The sequence below is a fragment of the Dendronephthya gigantea genome, unplaced genomic scaffold, assembly GCF_004324835.1.
Source record: "Dendronephthya gigantea isolate DGI-Jeju-01 unplaced genomic scaffold, DenGig_1.0 000069F, whole genome shotgun sequence".
NCBI lineage: Eukaryota > Metazoa > Cnidaria > Anthozoa > Malacalcyonacea > Nephtheidae > Dendronephthya > Dendronephthya gigantea.
Window position 1 is genome coordinate 485,554 of NW_021163079.1, and position 10,241 is coordinate 495,794.

Below are 10,241 nucleotides of genomic sequence, written 5' to 3' on the forward strand. Positions count from 1 at the left end.
AGTGTTTGAACTAAATGGAGACACGAGGAGATTCCCCATCGAGGAGCCTAGATAAACTTAGTAGATATATATTACACTTTTAATAAAATGTAAAAAAAAAAAAATTAAAATAAATAGTTAGTTGTAGATGTATTTTATCGTAATTGTCTTCACAATTAGGGGAGCCATGTAACTGCAGTACTCTGCAGTTAGTCAAAATTATTTAAAATTCTAATTAGTTAGTTTGTCTGTGCTTATGGTCAGCGTTTATTCGCAAAAATACTATAAAAGGACATGTCAGCCATATTCTGGACAATATATTTAGAAAACTTTCTGGCAGTATAAGTGGAATTTTAAGACATTTAATGCGATTCTTGAATTAGGGATATGTCAAAGGAGTTACGGTTGTTATCTATTTTTATGTAATATTGAATAACAACGCGTAAATAAAGCGATTTCTTAAGAGAGAGCGTGTGCGACTTAAGGATCTGCTACATTCATTCTCATGTAATGATGCGATACCAATGTTGACTGTATTACTCTTGTGTAATAATGGTGATGATAGTGAGCACACTGTTCTCCATTTTCTGTCTTATTGCACTGGCGCCTTCTTTTGCAGTTAGCTTGCTTGTGTTCTCGACCAGCTCGTTTTAAGCAGCTGAGGCAGACATGGTTTGACTTAACTATACTTATCCTCTCATGCACACTCATTGACTGAAACTTCGAACATTGATCAGGCCAGTGTGTAGGGTCTTTGCATAACCAACACTTATGTCGTTCCTTTTGATCTTTACCAGAGTTGAAATGGTTTACGTTTTGACGACTAGTTACTGCATTTCTAATTGGTGCGGTCACTCTCATCCTTGACTTCATTTCTACTGTCATCCATTCCATCAAACCGTTGAATCTTGCAGGCTTGAGTTCCCTTTCGAGATCTCTTGACCATATCTTTCTGTCACTAGGACACATCTTCTTTTCTATCATCGCTAGCATATGACTATTATCAAGGTCACTTGGCGCACCAACTTTTTTCAAAGTGTTGTAGGATCGCCTCACTAGATGTACAAGGTGGCAGAAGCGTGCATCTTTGTCCTCTTGCAAAGTTTTAAACTGGGCAATATCCTGCGTTATTGTATCCGACACATGTCTCACGTCCCCTTAGATGGAGTCCAAATACTCCCATGCTGCGTCATAATCTGACCCAATGCCTTGAATCAGCTCTAGAGGTTTGCCTTTTAAACATGTTCGTAACAAAGTTATTGCGTTCCGTTTACTATATCTTGATTCGATCGTGTGTTTAAAGTCGGCCCGAAAGATCACATATTCTCTGACATCTCCTGAGAAGTTTGGTAACTTTGGCTTCTCCATTTGAAACCCACAGGATTTTTTTTCATTCGTCGTCTGGTTGTTACTCTGGTTGTTACTCACAATATTTCACAGTTCACATCTGATCTAACATATATCGCCAATTCCACTCGCCAACGGTAATCAAGAAATCGAATTTTATGGTTTGTCGAATCGACAATACGCCCGTATTACTACGCAGCACGACTGGATATTGGTATATCGTATTTATTGTCACAAATAATATTGTGCGCAAACACAATTCGATCTAAATATTAATATATGAATAAGATATTATGGTTTGATTAACGGAATTTATATACTACAATTAACTTTATAATTAACTCACTTCTGTGCCAATATCCTCGTGTTGATTCACATAAACAAATACAGTTACAGGTTAGCATTAACGTCTACTTTTTCTACAGTTCGGTTTAGATCCTCAGGTTAGCAGTTCAACTTGTATCAATTGCCTTAATTCTAATCATGCCTGTGCAGATATATGATACCCCAATTTTAAGCCTACGTAATTAAGTGTCAATCAAATTTAAATCACTAGTAATAGAATATATAAATTAGTAATAGGTCTAAAGTAAGTGTTCATCACAACAGTTAGAATTATTAGTCTTGGTTAGCGAAGCTTCTTGAAGCAAGGTTTTATCAATACATGCATTTGCATTCTTTGCGCTCGCCATGTTTTCTTATATTTTAGCCTGATTCTATTCTATGCGACCAAGCCTTTTTGTCGGAATTCCAACAAAATTCAACAGTGTATATGCACCTATTGTTCACGACAATGTTCACAATATTATTCATTTGAAAAAAAAGCCCAGAAAGCCTCTATGGAGTAGACAAACTTAGTTTAAACAGCTGTTGTTTTTCTTCAACATGTGATAAATGGACTTGTGATGCCAGCGCTTCCCCAGTGGCATGCTTACTGTGTGTTGAAAGGGTATCCAACTGAAAACCGGCTAGGTCATCTCGGTTCTATTAAGAATATCTGCCCCATCCTTCAACTGCAAAGCATCCAATCCCCTATGTAATGCTGCAGACCAATGCTGATCAGGGTTGAACCGAAGTGTAAAGCCTTTCCTTGCTCTTCTGCACATCACCTTTGCAAACCCCTTTTTAACGCCTAGCTGACAGTCTTCGCTTATTTCTTGCTACGCAAAGTTGTACTACTGTTCCATACCCAAATTTTTTGTTGTCAACCTTTTGCAAATGGTATTTAATCCCAATGTAGCCTTTTTCTTTAGCTTGCGATTCCCATCAAATGTCGGGAGGCCAGTCCATCGCCAGCTTTCAACACATAGCTTTCAATTGTCTTAACAATGTCTGTCTCCCTCATTATTTTACCAACCTCACCACCTTTACCACTTAGTTTTAACAAATGAAGTTGTTCACTAAAGTTTAGCAGGAACTAATCGATTGAATCGTTGGTTTGACTTTCCATATTTTCTCTTATAATACCTGCAAATTCAAACCAATTAAAATGACAAGACCCTAATATGTCCATGGCATTTTCAGGATTGTCGTATTTTGAAAGAGTGTTTGTTTGCTGATTAGTTAAACAAGGTTCTTGAACCATGTCGTCTGGTAACAGGTGAACATTACTACAAGAGGTAGTTACATTTTCCAAGGCAAAAGGTGTATCACCATCATCACTTTCACTTTGGTCATCTTCTGTAGAAGTGTCACTCTGTACTTCAATTCCAAAAGATTTTAGTTCAGATCTCACTTGCATGTTGGCAATGTTTTCAAATGCTTCGCTTATTTCCCTGGCTTCTCTTAAAGCATTTTCTACACGTTCTATTCTCCTTCCTAAATCCTGAAAACCATAGAGTTGGTATAAAATATATCAATTATTTCATAAAGTCTGCTCCAACCAATGACAGACACTTTAAGATATAACCAATATTGGAAGTGCAAACCACAAATAATTTGAGAATGATCCATAACATTGATCAATCTATTTATAAGAAAAAAACATTGTTATACATTTATAAAAACAGTGAATTAGGGTAGCGTCTAGAAGTGATCATACATAACGCACGAGTTGGATGATTCTATATCCACAGAAAAACTGAATATTTTCCTTTTAAAAATGTCGGCCGATATAATTTCTAAAACAGCTAAGACAATGTTCATTATATCATGCATGGCTGGGCTTGGCTCCGAAGAGAAAATGTGTGGGTAAACGACTTTTTCACCAACACAAAGGGTACTTAGGTGTATATGGAGCGTGATACTGCTACTACTAAATCGACACTTCTGATTGGCCAGTTTTGACGCTGCCTTAGAAGCAAACTATTTTACCGATCTTCGGGCAAGTTTTGCCACAGTAGCAGGCCGGCCCATATTCCAAGGACTCATTGATTTGTTAGTTTCAAATGTTTAGTCGTATTTATTGGTTTATAGCGTGGGCAGAGCGAATACTCTGGGAACAGGGTTGCTATACTGTTTGATTTGTTTTATATATATTGCTACGACATATATTGCTACATTATGTATTCATTTGTTATTTATTAATCAGGAAATTTGAAAATTTTAGGTGGATGTACATTTGCACATATAGTATATGTAGATTTTAGATGTTGTTACTCACCAGTGTCAACTTCATCCAATTTTGACATGCAAATAATTTTTCCAATTTCCTTGGTCACTGGCATATGTGATGACTTTGTTGGCAAAAGAAGGAGTCCACTTGAGGAAAAAATTGTCCTGCACTTCTGGATACTGTGCTTCGAAATCAATTTCAATCTAAAAGACAATGCACTTGAATAATATACAAATCAGGTAACAATTAGTGAATTAACAAATTACTTTCATTACTTGATTTTAAATGGTGGTTGACATGAAATACTTACCATACCAGGTTCAAATAATCGTGGATGCTCTTGCAAAATGGAAGCAACAGTAAGTGAAGGATTTTCTCTTATCCATGCAGCATGTTTCACTGCTGTTTTTTCCATATAAAGTCTAACTTTTCTTTCTGGCTCAACATTATGTTTAAGCCATTCCACCATTCCTTCATAATCGTCGTTGCTTATACTGCATGCTATAAAATGGAGTAAAATTAGAATAGCATGGCATATCTAGGGCACATTTCACATTCAACTAGTCATGTAACCGGAAAGATATACAGCATGGCAGGTAAAAATATCTGGCATTCACTAACTGAAGTTAAATATGTAAAACAGTGCTACTGACAATAAATACATACAGCACATGATAAATTTACTGGGTGTATCATATAGCATACCTGGCAAAACAGCTAATTTAAGCAGCTTTGTTCCAGAACTTGTAAATGTTGATGCTTCCTTTCCTTGATTCATTTTTCGTCTAACATTACGTAGTCTTTCCTCTAACCACCCTGTGGCTGAGTGAACTCCCTTTCCTGGAGTATACATGCTTCCTGTAAAATTTTACTAAAAGTTCATTGTATATCTACTTGTAGATGTTTAAAAATCAGACTCTTCTTCTCTTCCCACACACCTTTGGCAGCAGTATATTGTAAATATGTGTCAGTCTGATAAATTTGAACTTATTTTGATATTACTTACAAAGCCTTGTCCCTCTTCATCTTTTAAAAAGGGAAATTCTTGAATAATAGATTTTGCCAAGATATCTTTATGTCTGCCCTTGCTCTGTAATAGGCAAGATGTAAACCAATTGATGATACAGCTTTACTGTTTATACTTGTAACCACTGCAACTTGCTAAAAGTTACCTCTCCCCAAATTTCTCAATAAGATGAGCCACAAGAATCTGAATCATTTTTAGTCTTATTGGTCTAGAAAGTTTGCCACTGTCTAACTCCCTCAGTATTTGCTGTCCACATACTGGTGAAACCTTAAGTATTGATCTGGCATTCTAATTAAACAATATAGTAAATAACAAAATTAAATATTTTTACTTCAAACCGACAACTTTGTTTAAAGCTTAGATAAAGGCTTCAACTTACAAAGTCTGGTTTTAATCTTTTAGGTGAATTTTCTGTTAAATCTGGGTCTTCGTTTGCATCAGAAGTCTAAGAAAAAAACAAATTTGAGTCTATACTTGATACAAAATTGTGCAATTGTAATGAACATCTTCAACAGGTAAGGTGTATTAACAAACATTTATGCAATGTAACAGCAGTTTCCATTTAGTTGTTACAAACAAGTAAGCCATTGTTCTAGGCCAATTACAACTTGAAAGTAGCTTTTTGATGTGCTTGGTACATTTTTTTCATGGTGAGAGTCAGTCACAGTCACATTGAGTGCCTACAGTAAGAAAAAATTCTTAAATAAGAATGAGTAAACCAATGTTAAATTTGCATATTAATCTTGCACACCAATTCCCACTCTCCGCTCTATAGTGTGAAACCGCTTTGATCATAGGCTATAAATATTCTGAAATTACTTTGAACAAAACTGCAACAAATATCATATACTCGCTTGTCTTAATTTATAGAAGCACCAGGTTAAAGGCCAATGATATTGTAATTGTTGCTCCACTGCCACATATAGTCAGCAGCGTAACTAGCGTGATAATTCGAGGATGGGTGTGGTGCGTGCGTGTTTGTGTGAATATTTATATGTCCAGTTCTGCCTGACGGAATGCGTTTTTAAGCTATCACACAAAAGAAATCCGCCGGGGAGAACTGAACGTATTGTATGAACATTCACCTACCACCCACCCCCCAAATTATCGAGCTAGTTACACCTCTGCATGTGGTATGGCGTCAAATCAATCGGTGACGTAATGTAACATAATGGAGAACATCTTCTTCTTTGTAGGCTTTGGATGCATGGTATACTTTACGGTCATGTAAATTTTCTGGCAAAGCGAGAGCCCAAATCTTTTCCACAACTGGTTGGACAGCATATGTGTGGGTATGTTGATCGTATCTAAGGGTTTCCCAGAGTTCTGTCACAAGTTTAACTTGATTCTCAACACATGACGCAAATTATCTTCTGAAATACGGGTAAACAATCGGTTTTTCCAGTCATTACAAGGGCGTTTTTGCAGTATTTGATACCATTTACTGTGCACCATTTGGCAAGGTAAACTTCACTGAAAAGATGAACACCCAGTGATTCGCTCAAGAACTCAGATCTTTCTAATGACAAGACGAACCAGGGCCAATCTCGACATCTCTATCCACAAGATTTTTGCGGGATATTAAGTTGTAGCGAAGGAACATTTGTTGTCTCTCAGACAATGTGCCCAAGACGCTTGAAAAACCTGTGTTTGGCTTCAAACCGCATTGTCCAGTAATTTGTTAGTGGACCAAGTTGACGAATCTGCTCTGGATAGTGCGTCATGAAGTGATGTTTTGGCTTTAAGTTTCGATTAGGGTATAAGGTGAGAAAATAGGCGTGATGATCTTCGATGAGTCGTTTTAGAAAATAAGTTTCACCAACTGTTACCTCAGGACAGAAGATAAAGTCCATGCATTCTAGTAAAAGCAGAATGAGCTCTAAATGCTCATTGTCCTCTGGGACGAGATCGCCAATCAAAAGTGGCAAATAGGGGATGAGGCACCACATCTGTGCTGCAGTCTGCCCTGTTGCACCGTCTGGTTTTTGTGTCTTAGCCATTATGATTGGCGACGGTTTGTTCTTTGCATCTGAAGGTGAATAATCAAAGCTTGTGATTCTACTGTTTAGTAGGTCAAGATCAAAGAAATCATGTTGAATTAGATCAGCAAGAACAAGATGAACTTCTAGCCGACAGACTCCTTCTAGTTAATCCTGCATGATATCGGGACTATAATTTGTTGTGAAGTGCATGTCGATGGAAGTGCACCACGTTGTTCAGAGGGCATGAAGCTTTAATGCCAGTCTTAGTAGGATTATTGAACTCTAAATCTTCGGTGTAGTTTGCATAAGTGCGTGCCAAAATGTTTTTTGCTGTGTCAATGCACGACGCATTTCATCAATATGCATTTTACAGTTTCGGCAAAAGTGGAAACTAACAACAAAACTTTAGACAAATCAGAGAATCCCATTCAGACCCAAGTTATCACCAGTAACTTGACCGATTCCAACTTTAACTACGCCCTGAAATACATCTGTTTCTATGCTAAGACCTTCTTCTTTCAGCTGTTGAATGTCCTGAACTAGTGGTCGCAAAACAACATCAAATCCATACGTCTTCACATCACCTGAATTGTATATGGCCACCAAATAACAGTTAGACAATGAAGAACAAAACTTCGGTGGCAAATTCAAGACTGTGCAGTATATTACACCTATTTTATGCATTCCAGCTTTCGAGCCTAATAGTGAAAGTTTTTTTTTGGTTGGCCTTCCAAGAAATTTTTAAGTTTAATACTACAAGACATAGGCACCAATAATTTGTAATTTACAGAGCAGATGAAATAGTATACTGAAACAGTTCGAAAAGATAAGTTCAAGTAGCACGTACGTAAAAACATTGAATCCGACCGTGACAAAATTTGAAGTTTATATGCAGAAATAGCGACAAAACTAATAAAAAGCAACTGTACCTTCAAATATTTTTTCAAGGCAGCCAAGATTCCACTCTTTCAATTTGTTTTTAACGAAATTGTCCATATTTTTCAAAGGAAAACCTCCGGTTTACTTGAAATGATGTTAAAAAGGAAAAGAAAAGGCAGGAAAATATATTTTCTCTTTCCACACTAAGATGGCCTACCTACAGGTATTGAGATAAACATTAATCACTCAGTAAATACTGTATCAAATGTGATGTCATGAAAGTACATTAGAATGGCTGGTTCCCCTTATTGTATTTGCTGAATGCAACTACCATAATACAGTATAATGATACTTTGCAAATATTTTTTTCATTATGGAATTACATGTCCAAAAAGCATACTCAGTCTGGTAGTTAACTGTATTCATGTGAAATTATTTTTTCATGTCTCTGAGAAAAGATCTGAAATAGTTGCACTAAGATTAGCTAATAAGGGGAACCAGCCATTGACTACTGTTGGTGCAAGTTTGATTGAATAAATTAATGAGTGCAATGCAATGACTTAACTTTGCTCGGCTTAACACCAGGGGATGTTACTCTGTCTAATACCAAACAATTTTTAAAGCAAGTATGTATGCTGCAGCTTAAATGTGGACTTTATGCCAACTATTGGCCATCGCCAGACCACCTTATAAACTCTATACAAAAATATTACATGTGGTGTTTCAGTATGGTTTATTGGTTAAAGCAGCAAGAATCTCCACTTGCTGAGTAAAATTGCTCGGGATTAGACAGTGTAGAGAAGAAAGTCAGGTCGAACTGGAGTGCATGGCCGCTCAATGGGCTAATGTATTATATTATACCAATATATTATTATTATTATACCAATAGAATGTTTACCAATTTACATCTTTAGTTTGTTTACAACTTACTGTACAAGGCTGGATCAGTCAGAGAAGTAGGCACTTTGAAGTTCTTCCGAGAAAAATACAATCGACGGAATGTAACACCAGAAAAGGTTACCAATTCATATGAAGGCTCAGAACAGTTCCTGTTAAGTGTTGGGAAAGCTTACATTCTTGAAGTAGCAATGGAGTTTTGGGGGTTGCCAAAAGTCACAGAGGCACCAACAAAACATGTGCCACCACCAGGAATCATCGACATGGAAAACGAAACCAAATTGGAATACTTAAATACAGTTGTTGGTGCATTTGTTGATGAATTTGTCACACCAGACCCAAACAAAGAAGATCCCATTACCCATCAACCAGAAACTGAAGATTCAGAGGTTGATTTGGAAGAACAAGCATCCTATGATGAACCTGACAGAATAAGGTAGCCCACACAAACTGGCATTGGGCCTAAATTTACTCTTAAATTACTTTAATGCTAGTTGATTTTACTTGTAAAGGATAGTGTCTTACTTTTTCTTTACTCGTCCAATGCCAGACGGTTTTACTTGTCAGTGGGGAAGCTCCTCAACCAACCTCGTGCCCAGGGTCTTCTGTGTTCATGGCGAGGGGAACGGCCAATGAAGACCCTGGTCAAATTCGCAGGAATCTCCAAGATTCTTGGAGATTTATTGCATGCGCAATATTGAACAATCGAGTGTTGCTGACTAGAATCAGCGCTGGCGCTTACAATTTTTTGTGTGTTTACCTCGCATTTTATTCTAAAAGTTTAAGCGAATTTATGCAAAGATTTACAATAAAAGTTCAAGATACATGCTTTAACCATACCTGATAAGATTCATAATGACTTTCAGTAACGTGCTCATTGTTCAGTGATAAAAAAGTATGTGAAATTTTAAAAATTCCTTGAGCAGTTGAGCTTGTATGCAAGCGCTAGCAGAAATAGAAAAATTATACATTAGTTGTACATAAGCTCTCCAACATAAAGTTCGTTATGCGAACATTTTAGACATGTTTGGTGAGGCAGTGAGGCTACCATGTAAGCAAAATTTTTGTATCTATTTTCCTCAAAATTTTAAAAAATTATTGTACACAAAACTAGTCTATTTATATGTATTTTCTAAAATGAAAGATTTCAATGAAGGTTTGATGTTATTATTGTCATGAATTACACTTATGAAAAAAGAACATGAACTCCTTAAGATTAACAATGTAATGAAATGGCCATACAATGAACTTAAAAATCTTCAAAAATGAGAAAACAAGTCAAGTTACATTGTATAAGACAATAAAATTTTTGTGTCTTATTTTGGTGGCAATCACATGTCACATGTGTTGTACATATTTTAGAGCTGATTAATTTTATTACTCAATACTTTAGATTAAATTTGCAAGTACCAATAGAGAAAAGTAAACTCGTTACATTGTAACAGTAATCTCGTCAGCATTTTTCTCACTTGATGTTGGAGTGTTTGCCTTCTTTTGATCCATAGCCATGTTCTTTTTATGTTCACAAAGCCAAGAAAAAATTTTTGCATGTCCATGTTAGCAAGAGGGGATGCAT